Source organism: Anser cygnoides, chromosome 21 (genome assembly GCF_040182565.1).
Source record: "Anser cygnoides isolate HZ-2024a breed goose chromosome 21, Taihu_goose_T2T_genome, whole genome shotgun sequence".
Taxonomy (NCBI): Eukaryota; Metazoa; Chordata; class Aves; order Anseriformes; family Anatidae; genus Anser; species Anser cygnoides.
In genome coordinates, this window is record NC_089893.1 from 4,840,346 (window position 1) to 4,853,960 (window position 13,615).

Sequence of the window (13,615 nt, forward strand, 5' to 3'; positions counted from 1 at the left end):
CCTGGCATTTACAGGGACTTGATTGTTAGAGGAGTGTCTTCAACGCATGTCTGCTCACCTTCTTGGAATTCTTGCTTTGTGCTCAAGAAGAAAATACATCTTTGTCCTCCTTCCCCTCGGTTCTTGCCAAGGTCCCTTGGGGGAAAATTCTTTCCCAACCACAACCATCTCCATCAGCTGCACCCTCAGAACCCGGAGGGGAATTCTATTCCAGCCTCAGATTTTCTTTCTTCGTGATTCATTTGTGTGGTGCTGGACTCTTCCCAGCTGGTTCCACCCCCATCTCTTACAATCAGTGGTTTTGCACCTTTACTCTCATAGCTGCTGGTCCCAACTGGCCGCAGACCTTCCTGTGGGTGCAGAACCCGCCGAGGCCTCATTTCCATCAGCTCTGCCAAGTGCTGAGAGGCTCTGGCTCGCTCCCACCCATCGCTGCCCGAAAAGCCGTAGAGGTGCGAGGTAACGAGACAGGAATGCCTGATAGCTGAGAAGGAAACTTCAGGGAAGGGAGGGGACAGCTTGAGTTGGATGGGAGAAAGGGAAGAGCATTCCAGAGAGCGTGCTGGCGAGGACGAGAAGCACTCCTGGCATAGGAGGTTCATCGAGGCAGAGAGAGGGTGCCAGGGATGCGCTGGGGCAGCACGAGGAGGTGCAGGCTCCGTGCCCCAGGTTGCCTTGGCAGAGCTGGTGGCCTGGGACTGCTTTCCCTGCTCCTCTGCTCCCCCTCCACGTCCCGTGCCAGGTGAGGCTGTGCGTGTTCAACTTGGCTGCTGAATCGTATCTCCCTCCGACAGGTTTCTCCTCTTGCATTTTGGCTGCGCTCGTAGCGCCTGTCACGTCAATAAAGTATTTTTCTCATTTGAATTTATATGAGCATTTGTGCAGGTTTATCTGTGTGTAGGAGCATCTGCATGTGAGAGGGAGTGTATTTATTTCTAGAGAGGGATGTGCAAGTGTTTACCAATAGCTGGGAGTTAGGAACGTGTTGGTACACCCGTGCCCCCATACTAATCTTGTTTTATTGATCCTCCTATTGATTTGTGCAGCACCCAGCACACTGCTGTGACTGAATGTTTCTTGTTCTGATTTTTCAAATGTGACAGCAGCTCTTGTTGAACCGCACAGGTTGCTTAGCACCTCTGAAAATCAAGCCTTAAACATATGCTCTGATGACCATAAAAGCAGCACGGATTTGCACGGCTCCCTTGTGATCAGATTCTCCTGGCAGTGCACCTGTGGGCAGAGGCTGGGGGTGCTGCTGGAGCATCAGGTCCTGAGCATCCAACCTGCCTCACAGCCTTCCTCCCCACCTATGCCAGGGTTTGGTTTTGCTTTCTGATATTTTTTTCTCGTGTATAGTTTTTTCTCTAATTAGCTTCCCGTTTTCCCCAACTCACTTTGATCTTGTTCTGGTCTGCTCAGATAATCAATAAGCTTAATGGAGAAAATGTGCTTTTTTTGGCTTTGAGATTTTTCCTTCCATTCTTTGAAACGGTTTTTGGGGGGGAGTGAGCTAGAGGAGGGAAGGCAGATTACCATCATTTTACCCATCTTGTCACTTTTGTCTAGACCACTTCCTTATCTGGTTCTTGAGAATAAAGATGAGAAGGTGTTTCTTGATCTCTCCCTCCATCTGCTCACTTTTGCATCTGCAGATTCCTGATCCTTGCCCTCAGCCTCCCCACAGGCTCACCGTGCATCCAAACGGGGCTCTGCCGTGCTCAGAACCCAGCAGCAAACTCAAAGCACGCAGCCCACACAGAAATGGGTCACATCCAGATTTGCTTCTAGAACACGTGCACGCATCAAGATAGCTGAATTTACACCAGGGACAGATCTGGCCCAGCCATATGTCCCAGAGCTAACTTGCTTCCCTCCCACCTTTTGAGACTGCTAATGAAGCACTATCCCCTGCAGAGAAAGCAGCGTGTTAAAATAGGACTGTCGCATCCCAGGGGAATGGGTGTTAGCAGCAGAACAGAAGGAGAGAGAAAGATAATGGAAATCGATGTGCGTCAGGACCTGATCTATGCTATTAAAATCAATAGGAATTTTTCAGGGCCATGAAATTTGAAGTCCGGAGCACAGTCTAGTTTTCAAAGTATCTGAGTTCAAGAGTTTTCCTTGTGTTGAGTTTTGTAGCTTCTATTTTTTTTTTCTCTTTTTTTTTTCTGATCTATCTTAATTTATTTTGATTAACAGCTGCAGCAGCTGGGATAGCTTGGGAATCTCCCTCCCTGCTGTAACCAGAGCACCCCGGTGTGCCTGAATCCCGTGTGCCTGCTGGGGAAAGCAGAGCGGGGAGGTCAGGCTGTAGCCCTGACTGCGTGCTGGGGAGAGGAGCGAAGGGGAAAGAAGGATGAGTTTGACGGCATCACGAACAGAGTCAACATGCTTGTTAGCTCCTAGATCATCCTCTCCTAATTATTATAATTAGCGATTTGATGAGGATCTGTTGACATAATGCTCCTCAAGGGAGAGTAGTGAGGAGCTTTGCCCAAGCCTTGAAGCCACTAAATGGACTGCTGCAAACACAACATTTTCTGTACGGAGCAGGGCAGAGCACAGCAGAAGGCATGACTGGTAATGGAGAGCCCGACACGCCTGGATGTTAATGCCTGGTTACAGCTTATAAAATGCAGCATCTCACCAGCTTGTGAGCCAAAACTGCATTAAAACCTTAATGATGAAGAGAGTGAAGGAGATGCTTGCATCCTGACTCAGAGCTATCGCCACTGAAGTCGATGCCGGTGTGCAATGCAGCATCTTCATTTTGGAGTGTAGCTGGAGCTTTGTTATGGCTACAGGGAACGTTTTGACTCTTGGCTACTGATGTAATTCGATCAAAAAGGGACCAACAGGGAAGTGGTGATGGGAAACAAACCTTTAAATTCCATATAAAAATAGATAAAAGCGGCTGGCTTAAAGGATTGCAATGAACCTTTTTTAAGAACTTTTTTAAGGAACAGAAAAGGAATTTAGTGCACACAAACTTTTCTACCTTTTCCATCAAAGGGCCAGAAATTCTCATTCAGGTCCAGATCAGAGCCAGATTCAAAAGGTCACCAACAGGGGGGAAACCATCTGAATAGGAGAGGCAGGGAGGGAGGCCAGCTATGCGGTGTCCCCAGCATCCTCTAATCACATTTCCCTCCGCTTGCCAGATATCAAACAGAAGGGAGCGTTTGAAATAATGCATCCATTAAGATACCTTCAGTGCCTGTCAAATTTTGCTCTAAGAGGATTGTGCTTATTACACAGCAGTAAGGTTTTATATTCTTAAAATTCCTTTGGAGCAAGCAAAATAAAAGGAGGTAGGAAGAAAACATGCCTCTTTCACGCCTTGGAATGGGGCTGGGCAAGCAATTACAGTTCTGCCCTGTGCTAGCCTTCAGCAAAGGATGCAGGCATGAACAGGTTGGTCTCTACCTCTTAAGGGACTGTTTCTACTTTGCTTGGGTGTATTCGTGGGGAGAGAGGCAAAAACCTGAAACAAGAATATGGGAGCATTGGGAACGTGCAAGGGTTTGGGGATTTGCAGTGCTGGAGTATTGCAGTGCCCCTCGGGGTCAGCATCCATCCCAGGTGGTGGTACCTGCTTGGCCAGGAGAGTGCAAGGTACAGGAGCTCATGCAAGGAGGGAACAGTCCTGGAATGACCTAGGGATTCACTTTTTCCATTTTTTTTGAGCTCTGATATCTGCTTGCTAAAGCTGCTGGGCCTGGAAAGGGGCTCTGAACTTGCTCCTGTTGCTCGGTGTGGGTGATGGAGCGGCGAGGCCGTAGCTCTGTTTCAGACAGTGGCGAGACAATAGCTATTTTCTGGGAGGACAGCTGAGGCATCCGATGGCTACAGCCCGTCTCTTTCCTACCTCTCAGCTTCCTCCAGTGTCATCTTCTGATCTTTCCCTCACTGATCCTCTCTTCAGCTCCTGATCTTTGTTGACTACCTTGATTCTTATTTGTAGTTTCAGACGCTCGGGCTTTATCTTGGCTTCAGATGTTGGCTCTAACTTCAAGGCTTGCCCACCTGCACCCGTGTCCTGTACAACTCTCTCTCTCTGATGGCAGATAAGAAGAGTTGTCCATATCACAGGTTAGGCAGATGTTCTCCCTGACCCTATGAGATCCTTCAAAGAAAGACTGTAGGATTGCTCTGTGTTTTTATTGTTAGAAGCATAATCGGGCAAATCAAAACCCTGAGCATGCACTGAAAAGATGAAAAGCTCTGAGGATGAAAAGCATTATAAAAAGGGGCTAAGCATTTTTACTATAGATCAATGGAGATGCCTTTTCTGTCTGAATAACTCTGTTTCCCTGGGAGTCCTTCCTCAGATTTGCACCTCTGCCACTTTGGACAGAAAGAAACCACCTCTTCCTTCCTCTTGCTTTTATTATTTCGGTCTGAATCTGTCAACAGACGAGTCTTAACAGCCTACACAGGCAGTAGTTTTATTTAACATAATGCCTTTTCCTCATCATCACTATTTTTCATTTAATCTTTCAAAGTCATAATTATCTGATATTAATGTTCTCATCATTATAACGTTCGTGGGAAGACAGCGGGTTTTTGTCCACAGAGACAAGGATCTTGGAAATTAATATAATACTTGTTCAGGATTGATTTCAGCCTTGTAGGTGCCCACAGCCAGAGGGACCCATCTGTTTAAAAATATCAGATACTAATTACCCAAAGAGCCATTATTTGGCTGTAGGATTGAGTGAAGTTGTCCTTCATACGTCATACCCACCTACATATCATTTCAGGCTTTGCTGTTTTTATGTGTCTTAAAACCCTTAAGAGAGATTTTACAGCCATTCAAGAAGGGAAAGAGTGAAAGTCTCTCGGAGCTGAGCTATACAGACCCTAGAAATGGCACCTATTTTTCCTGCAATGAGGTATTAGGGAAAATGGGCACCAGTTTGTTCCCACCTTCCTCCAGAGCTCTGAGAGAAAGTGGTGGCAAGATTTGGAGATGGGTGACAATGTAGTAAAGAAAAAAAGAAAAGCCAGTTTATTTTTTCCTACAGCCTGTGAAGCTTTGGATCTGCAGAACAAAGCTGCTTTCCTGGCGTAGGCATTTCATAACTGAAGAGCCTTCATTGTGGGTCATTGTTTTAGTTGCCCTGTACCCCAAGAGCTATGGAGAAATCTGTCTGGCAGGGAAATGGTAAAGGGAGGTTTGCATCCTTCATAACACTAACGCTGGATCTGACCCATCTGCTGAATGCAGAGATATCTTCGCCCTTTACTTTCTCCATATATATGTTGAAAATCCTTCCTAGAAAAAGAAAATAACAGAAAAAGTTGACTCCTGGCTAAATTAGGCTCCAAATAGATGTTTCACATCTCCCTAAATTGCTTACATTTCTCCATATGGTGCTCAGCCCACGCACTTGCTGTGCTAGCTGGGTGTGACGCAGCGCCGGGAGATGTGCAGCACGACGGCGGCAGGTACGCGGCGCCGGTCCGCAAAGACCCAGATTCATCGGCTTCCAGCAGGACGCCGTGCTGCCCTCGCTGGGGAACAGCTAGCTTGGCTTCAGCGAAGCCAAAGAGCTGTTTAATGGGAAATATAGACCTGCATTAACAGAGGGATGACAAATCCTCTCTTTTTTTGGGGTTTGATTCATCAGCAGCCAAATACTTCCTATAAAATTTCATTGGATACCCCATAAAAATATAGGTAATAAACGTGTCACCTCTTTTTTATGAAATAGTGAATTATTTAGTGGAAACTATGACTTGAAAGCTGGGGCTGTTTAAAACCTCATGACATACTTAGCTCATCCGTCCTAAGCATTTCAGAGCTTTCCTTTGAAAAGAACGGGCTTGGAAAAGAGCCGGATTTGTGCCGAGGTCAGCGTGGGGCCCGAGTGGACTGATGCAAGCCTTGGCACCTGCACCACTTCTGGTTTCTGTGCTAGAATTTGCAGGAAAGTGAATTTTAACCTTTCCATCTAGAAATGGCTGGGTGAGAGCGCTTAGGGGTGATTTTTTTCTTTGTTTGGTTTTCTGCTATTCCTATGAGAAATGTCTTTTTTTTTTTTATGGCTTTGTTAAAATTGTTCTGCAAGTGAGTGTGCGCACACATGAGATTAGGCGTGTTCACAGCCATTTTTAGAACATGTAAAAACATGGTTTTAAAGACATTTTTGCTGTCAAAAATAATTTCTGTTGTGAAAGTTTTCCTGTACATTACCAGTGTTTGATTCCCCCAAAATGTAAGAAACCTTAGTTTTTCACCTTTTTTCTTTTTTCTATTCTTTTTCCCCCTCAGTGTTGATGAAAGTATTTTACTCCAGGAAAATCTATTTGATAGAAAAAAAAAAAATAATATTGACTTCCATGTTCCTTCTTGCACATTATCTCCCCTTTCTGCTCGCCCTTAAGGTCATGCAATAGCTCGTGTTCAGCACAGCGGCGTTATGAAGGATTAAACCGAGGGGAGTGAAATGGGAAGTTTTGTGCGCAGAGATGTCTGTGGGTGCTCAGCTGCTCTATTTTAGGACTGGCACTTGTGCAAGTGCTCAGAAACATGCATCACCACTAGTCCCGTGCACTTGAGGAGCACTCTTCATCACGCTGCCCTGGTTCATTTGCCAGCCCAGGCAGACCTGTGGCTTCTGTAGGCTGCTGGAAGGCTCCACGCTCAGAATTTATTTGCTCCTGACAACCCTTGCTGTATTCCCTTCCAAATGCAGCTATCAGGATCCCGTGCTAACCCCTGAGGTAGCCAAGTATCCATCTTCTTGCCATTGCCCACCACTGTAGGGTCAATAATTAAAGCCCTTTATTCTTATCCTTGACGTAGCCCAGTAGTGGAAGTAATTGGAGACTCCCACGGGCCCCAGTGGAAGTCTGCGATGGCTGCTGGTAACATTAATTTTCTTCGTGTGTCGTCGAGGCAAGTGCAGAATGAGCCTAATTAAATTCAGAGGTTCAGAAAAAGGAAGGAGCTGATCTTTTTTTTTTTTTTCTACCAAAAGGCAATTCACGGCCAGCAGCGTTCGATGGTGTTGGAGGTGAGAGGGAAAGGAGAGATGAGAAATGCTGGACAAGTGGGAATTACATGATAAGGCCAGTGGGGAAAGCAGCTGGGACCACCAAAGACCCTGGGGCCTGGACTGCCCACCTTCCCGGGAGGGCCAGGGCTCCTGAGCCTGCAGGCACAGCTCCTCTGCAGACTGAGATGAGCAGCAGGAGACTGGGGAGGCCCCAGCTGCTGTTTGCCTTGTGTCAGGCAGGGCTGCAGGCTCAGTTCCCTGGCGACATGAGGATGCTGACGGCCATGCCCACCCCCAGCCGCTTTGAAGCCCGAAGTAAAATGATGGGACTTCACATTTTGTCATGCACAGCTCATCGCTTCCCAGGTCTTCAAAGCATTCTGCAGACCCAATTAGCTTTTGAGGTCTCCTTTCCTCTCCTCCCATTGCAGGAAGAATGGGACGGATAACCGGGTGTCCCAAAGTTTCTCCCCAAAAATTTAATTTCCAGGACTAGCTTTGGTGGTGGTGTATGAGAGAGTTTGGGAGAGGAGGAGAGCAAAACCGAGTGGAAAATCCAGGAGTTCTGGCTTTCTCTCTGCTTGGGCTACTGACAGATCAAGATGTGTCTTGCTCTTGGGATCTATGTATCTCTAAACCAGGACTGTAAATGTCCCAGCCTGATATTTAGGGACATTTTTTGTACCTTAGTATATAATCTTCAATGTAATATGACCATGGAAAATGATGCTCTTTCATCTGAAATGATCTTTTAAAGGACATTTTTCTGTCTCCTTTTATTCCTCCCCGCCTCCTGTCTGCAGTTTTTATTCATTTTCAGGGCTCCTCGTGAAAGTATAATGAAATGTCTTGCTCTGACTCTGCTCTTAAAGTAGCCAGGCTGTGCCTGTGTCCCTCCCTGCCCCTTTCCAGAGCCTTGTTGCTCAGGAGGTGGACAGAAACCTTTTCATTCTCAACCTAAATATATTTGCGGAAGCTTTATATCTACTTATCTGAATTTATATATAGCCGTGTGTGTTTAGAAGTATTTAGCATTTCGATTGTAGTTATCACCTGTGAGTTTTTTCTTTGTTTTCTTTCTTTATGTCCCCTGCTTCCTTGTTTGGTCCTTGTAGGCTGAACGTCACACTTTTTCTTTGGATTGAATGGACTCTGAGTCTTAATGCGATAAAATAGGCAAGGTTTGGAACAGGGGAAGGGAATAAGGAAAATTTATGCCCCCAGGTGAGATGTGTTACCGTGGAGGTGAGCGCTCTGCTCATCTGCCAGGATGCAACAATCCCATTTTGTAGGAAATTCAACAGGCTGAGATATGGCCAGGTTCCAGAGAGAAGCAAGGATGAGATGACAGCAGAGCTGGACCTGTTCTTACCAGGAAGAAGGCCAAGTTAGGGCAAGCTAGAAGTGAGGGCTTTGGAGCTGCTAAGAAAGCTGGCCAGCTCTGTTTCAAAGGCAGGCAGCTGGCTGGAGCTGGTCGGAGGAACAACTCCGCCGTCTGAACCAGGAATTCCCTTCAGGCCAAGGCAAGGTCTCCGTTTAAAACCTTAGCCCTTTGCATTCGCTTACAAGATTAGGGATGCAGAGAGCTGGTGATAAAAGCATCATTACTATGTGTTTTTTATGCAGAAAAAAGCAGGCTGAGAGTTTATTGCCCTGGAGGAGACCCCCTCTCCCTCTGCCACTGCAGAGAGGGCAAAACACTCACCTTGCAGCACAGGCAGAGGGGCTCCTAGGGTGTTACCCACCCCGTGGCAGTGAGAACAGGGTCCCCAGGATGGTGGAGAGGTCTTCAGTCCCGTAGCACTCTTCTTCATGTGCTAACTGACTCTACTCAGCAGCCCTTCTCTAACCAAGTCCCTGTGCGAACAAAACCTTTCCAAACTGCGTGTTGCACTGCCAGGAGGTGGTGCTTTTTGATCAGGGGAGTAACATCATTAAGGAAGGAAAATTTTGTTGCAGCTCTGACAGCTATTCAGCGGTGTGGATGTGCTGGAGCAGCCCTCCTGGCTCCTCTGAGAGCAGCTGCTCCTGTCTCTGCTAGCTCAGAGCTCGTGTGTGCTGCAGGAACAGCCCTGAAAGAACAGCAGCAGCGTTGCTCTGAACTGCCTGGCCACCACAGGAGAAAACTATGGGATGCTTTCATATGAGGCCTTAATTAATGAGCCCATACAGAGAAGTAGCAAGCTGAAGTGCCCTCCCTAGCATTTTGCCTGAGTCTATCAAGTCCCGCGAAGCTCTACTGAAATCCAGTCATTCGATGGGAATTCTCCTCTCTGTATACATATTTTGCTGGAGTGTTTTTCAGCACATGGCTGATACAAAATGACTAGTCAGTGCTGAGATCCTCATGGGCACTGTGCTGTTATCAAAGCACGGTATTATTCTAATCCTAGGGAACCACCAGGATAGGATCTGAGATCCTGGTGCCATAGAGCAGAAGTGCCACAGCTGCAGGCAGCCTTCCCTGCTGGACACGCATCCCCAGCCCACTGCCACCCGAACGGCTGTCCCCTTGGAGCAAAGACAGCTCTGCTCTGGTCCTCGCTGCTTTTTTTGCCATGGGGATCAGCCCACGGGAAGCAGAGGGACCTCCTCTGCCATCGCACCAAGGGGATGGTGCCTGCCTGGGTGGTGTGCTCCAGTCAGGAATTAGAAAGCATCCTTGGGATCCCTCATCTGGAAGTGTTGCCAAACCCTACAGTCACAGTTTGGGAGCTGGGAAAGCTGGGGAGGGCAGTGTGTCTGTCGTGTTTTCATCCAGACATCTGCTGGTGACCCCCACAGGAGAGCAGGAGCGGGATAGATGGGTGTTTGTCTTTTCCAGACGAGCTGCTCATGTTATCTGCTAATGATGCTGGCACAACCAGTCAGCTGTAACCTCTGGGCAGATAAAAATCTTGCTCAAGCAGCTGTCTGGGAAAAAAACAACAACCAAGGTGTTGCCAAATGCTTTTCTTTCCTTTCCCTTTGTTGCATGAAAATTCTTGTCAACTGCAAGCTCGAGGAAGGGGAAGAAGTTTAATTCCCACTGAAATACTGTTCGCTGTTTGGGTTCCAGTATATCTTACCAGCACAGATGTTCCTCTGTCGTTCTCCCTCTCCTGAATGGCTTTCAGAAATAAATTGGGAATTGGGTGATTCACAGCACTTTAGAGCCCATTTTGCGAGGAAATGAGCAGGACTTTGCCAGGGCTGCGTGGGCTGGATTCACACCTTGGTCTTTGCTGCTGTTTCCTGGGGTGGTTCCGCGCACCAGCCGCTGCCAAATTGCTGCTTTACAGCGGTGGCTTTTTGCCGTGCCTGGCTCGTAGCCCTCGAGAGGCTGTTGTCAGTCATCCCGCTCCCTGGCACAGCCCGAGAGTCCCCGCTCACGGGCGTGCGTGCACTTGCACGTCCCTCCGTGGGAGCTTTGCTCGGCTGCCAAAGTTTTGCTCTTCTTCCACAATATTTATCTCTGCTGTTTTCTTTTGTTGCTTTCCCAATCTCAGTGTGCACCATGAATTGTAGAACGGGGGCAGAGCGGGAAGAAACAGCTTACGCCCCCCAGGAGAGCAGCAGCAGGGGTTTTGGTGTGAATGCAGGGCGGCTGGCTCGCTCCGCGCACCGCCTTTCCAGACCCCAGGCTTAACCCAGCAGCGCCTTCTCCCACTCGTGTGGGGAAATTAAAGCACGCAGAGTGGCATTTCACAGTGCTCATCTGTGTTATACTCAGCTCGAACCTGGTGGTCACTTTCCCCTGGGCTGCGGCATGACGTCCCATTCTCCCTTTGCTGGAAATGACGGCGTGTGCTTCGTGTGTCTGCATGGGTTCAGGCAGGAGGTGCTTGTGTGATGACCAGAGGGCATCTTACACCTTCTGCTCTTCATTTTAATTGAGGTTTTGAGGGTGGGAGAGGTTTTCTCTTCCGAGTTCTCGGTACGCTGAAGCCACGCTGGGGTGAGTTCGTTGGCAGCGTGACGCCTCCCGGACAGCCATCGTGTTCAGGAACGCCAGCTGAACTTTTGGTGGCCGCAGATGGGATCGGAGACAAGAAATGTCATCAGGCACAGGCCTTTCCCTCTCGCCCCCGGGTGCTGAATTAAAAGTCCTGTTGCTCAGAAGTGCGAGGTAACAGCAGGCCAGCCCTGGTCTCTGCTGAGGCAGTCTGTTCTGAGCAAGGGGGACTGCTTCTGCTGAGCCGACTTTAGCTTTGCCCTTTTCACGTTGCATTTAGCTCAGCAGGGTTTTACATTTTTGTCACTTTTAGAGTGGCTCGTCTCAGAGACCTTTGTCAAAACCTCCCTCTGTCGTCTCTAGGGGATGCATCCACAGGTCACACACAATGGCAGGTAATGGCCAGGAGAAATGGAGGGAGAAGCTCAGAAATGGGGGTAAAGAATAGAAAAGTGGGCAAGTGGGATTCCCCAGCCAGAGGCTGAGCCCAGTTAGTCTCTCCCATCACACAGAAGGGCACTAAAGCATTTTATCCTTGCAGGTTACCTGGTAGGAGAGCAGAGCTGGTCCCAAACGTGCGGGTGAAAGGCTGCGGACAGCAGCTCAGCAAATGCAGAATCACCCCTGGTTTGTTTCACCCTTTCAAAATGGGGGTGTGAAGCAAGAATCGGGGAATTCTCCCAGCAAAAGCAGTTTGATAATCCATCACGGGCTGCAGTCCCTCCTGTGGACGGCTCTAGTGGTTCTGGAGATGAGTTTTTGTAGTTCTCGGCCCATGTCTCGTTGATTGAAGCTAAAAATGGACCTGACAGATGGGTCTGTGAACGCATTTAGTTCAGACATGAGATGGTTTTTATAAGGAGTGATATAACAGGAACAGACACAAACCCACAAAACTGTTTAGGTGGACCTTCATCAGTTGACAAAACTGTAATTGTTTGCTTCAGTGTTGATGATTATGGTTTATCAGGTGAAAAAGTAGAATTTAAATAATTTCACAAGGAAACATCAGAGACTATTATGCTAAAAATGCCAAACCAGGACATCTCATCATCGTCAATATTCTTTTATATCCCCCAGTCAGAATTAGTGCATTTTCACAACATATTTTCATTTTGAAAGAATGACATTTTCAAATGAAAAATAGTGCCATTCGGTCCTCACATTCATTTTATTCAAAATGAGTTTTGGTGGCAGTTTCAGACACTTTGCTTTCTGTGAATACTCCGTGATTGCAACTTTCTGAAACGTGTTTAATGGCAACATGATATTTAAAAATAGTTTCTACTGATAAATCTTGGCCTAAATCTTGTCAGTTAAGAGTGTCTGGGAAGTGTATTTGGAGCAGCTTTGATTCTTGTCTGTGGTTACACGGCATATTTTAAATCCCCGATTGGATAAGCAAAACTCTCAGCATCATATTTCCTGTATAAATGTTTATGATTATGAAACTCTGAATTTATTTTTCAGTGATGTTTCTGCTTAAAATGGTGTTTAATACACTTTTTTTCCAGGCCATTCATTAGCTATGGTTCTTAACAAAAAAAAGAAAGGAAAAAAAAGAGCAGCCTCTGGGCACTCCTTATCTTTCGAGCTTTTATGCATTTTCTTTCATTGCCCACATTTGTTTGTTACTTATACCTGTTGTGCTTAATTTAAATTGAGATCACAAGTGCTTTTTAGCAGCACTTATCTTACTGTGTGTATACACAGTTCCTAGCGTAACAGGAGCCTAATCTGGATGGCATTTGTTGGCATGCAAATAAATAGCAATAGTGAAATAATACTGCATCTTTATTGTAATGGTTGTGCTGGTGACTGCTCATCTGATATTCCAAGCATATGTTAGACAGATTTATTAACCAGGTCTTCTCACTCATACCTTGCAGACAATGCCTCCTAAAGGCTTGCTTTAAAAAAATGGTATTTAATTTAATTATAAACACTGTTTTTTTCTCTCAGAAAGACAGATAAGTTTGCATCGCTTCACTTTAAGGCTGGAATCCTTTCATTCAGGAATGGAAGTAGGGATATTTTTCTTCTGCCACGATCACCAGACTCAGTGATGCCCACTTTAGTCTGCATCCCAAACCAGCCAAACCCAGTGCTGCTGTTTCAGAGGACAGAAAGCGTGTGGTTCCCAGTAAAGGCCAGCAATAAAATTACACGAGGGCTTTCCCTGCCACCCGCACCAGCCGTGGACAGGAGCAAGCCCCTCTGAAACGAAAGGAAGCCTTTGGGCCAGCTGTTACGAGCTTCGTACCCAGACTCTTGCACTTGATTTATAGGCCAAAGCAGGAGTCTGTATCCCTCTAAGCCTTTTATCCTACAGAGCTCAAGATGAGAGCTAAGATGCTCTGCCTCTGAGAACACGCCCTCTTCTGGGGCAATCCTAAATTCCTGCCTCTGCAGCACCTCGTACTCCGGAGTTCCGCTGCCTAATTACACCGCATGTGAAAAGAGTATTTCCTTTTATCAGTTTTAAATGAATAGCCTTTTAATTTAATTGGATTCTTGTATTACGAAAAGTAAAACCAGGAGCCTCCAGCTGACCTTCTCTGTGCCATTTATTACCTTACATGCCTCTATCATGTCACCTTTTATTCATCTCCTCCCCGACTAATCTAATCTTAATATTTTTAATCACTTCTAACAGAGGATCCTTTGCAAGCTC

General features: G+C 46.8%; 1 long non-coding RNA gene across 1 annotated transcript in view; it reads left to right on the plus strand.

Annotated features, from left to right (window-relative positions):
* The window catches only part of LOC106039832 (uncharacterized), a 110,489-nt gene extending 97,755 nt beyond the window's left edge, over positions 1–12,734 (plus strand). Inside the window, exon 4 of the long non-coding RNA XR_010826180.1 lies at positions 11,483–12,734. This is a non-coding gene — a long non-coding RNA (uncharacterized lncRNA). The remainder of the gene's footprint in view (positions 1–11,482) is intronic.
* Positions 12,735–13,615: the final 881 nt, after the last annotated feature.